Here is a 1,486-nt window from a genome sequence, read left to right on the forward strand (position 1 = left end):
ACTCCGATGTGCTAGTTAGTTCCTGTTACAGCTCTTCCAATGCAGCATGATGCAGAGTGCAGACCAACAACCTTCTCCTTGAAATACCTCCCTGAGATATTCCGAAGTTTTCTAAGTAGACCTCGGGTCAGAGAGATATGCAAATAGGGATTCTGTACTTACTAAAAACTACCTATAATATCTACCTAAAATTACTGCTGCAGAACAAGTTTGCACACACCTCCTACACAGGATAGGTCTTATGCAGTTAACAGACAGTTTAAGCAGAGGTACAAAAACCAAGGTGGAGAGAATGAAACAGATCACTGCTTGGCCGTGGCAGATGCCCTCTATCACTCACTATACGTGTTTGTGTACTCCTCTGGTCCTGGACTGGGATCCCCTCACAAATATCTTTTGTTTGAATGCCATCTATTTGGTGACATTGCCAGGCTTATGCTGGATCCTGCCATGGAAGTGGGCTCCCTTGGAATGAGGGAACTATGCTATTAGGACTGCAGTAAGAATTTTAAGTGAATGTTTTGGTGGTGACAACAGGGAAAAACCTTTTGAAGGAAGATGGTTGTGATCTACTTAATCAGTTCTACCTGGGAATGAACAAGATATTGTCATTGAAAAGGCATGAAGCACCATTTTGAAACTGCTCCTTGGTATTTTGGTTGCAAGTGCTGTGCTCAGGCTACAATAATTTTATTACTAGAAGTAAGTGACCATGAGCTTTACTACCTAACATGGCAGCAAGTAAATGGCTTTATCCTGTACATGTAGCCACGCCACAGTATTTTCTTCTTAGTACAAGCCAAGACGGCTTCCTAGCAAGCACACAGTGAAGTGGAAAATACAACTAGTCTACTCAAAAGGAGAGTTTAAAAAAATCAATTAAAAAATTGATTTGCAATCTAAAATTGTAGAAACTATTTTAAAATGAACTGTAACTATAAACTATTTTCCCTCTTGGCATTTTGGTCTCATAAATGCTAAAGTATGAAATGGTGTAACAGTCAAACCATCAAATAGGGATGATAACTATCTCTCTTAAAAAAAAAAAAAAAAAGCCAACTTGGTTTTCATAAGAATGATGCATCCCAGACAGCAATAGCAGTTATATCCTCAAATAAGGACATTCCTCAGTTTGGACCATATTTAGGAAACACATTTCTTCCATTGTTTTTACTATCTTTCCACCATTTTGTCCAGATCACCCTCCTCTACATCATCTCACATGTATGGAAAGATAAATAGATGTTTTCAGGTAATGCAGAAATGGGATTCTATCCCTGTCATCTTTTACAGAATATTGAAACTCCTGATTTTAAGTCTTACATAATACTACTTATTGGAGATCTCTTTTACAGCATACGGAGTACATACAGTAGTGATTTGTGGAAGCAGGGAATCAGCATCCTCCAACTCCTTTCTTCTAAATACCTCCAAAAACATACCTTATGACAACTGGTATTTCTCATTCAAATCAAAACACATGAAG

The sequence above is a fragment of the Cygnus olor genome, chromosome 2 (genome assembly GCF_009769625.2).
Source record: "Cygnus olor isolate bCygOlo1 chromosome 2, bCygOlo1.pri.v2, whole genome shotgun sequence".
NCBI classification, from domain to species: domain Eukaryota; kingdom Metazoa; phylum Chordata; class Aves; order Anseriformes; family Anatidae; genus Cygnus; species Cygnus olor.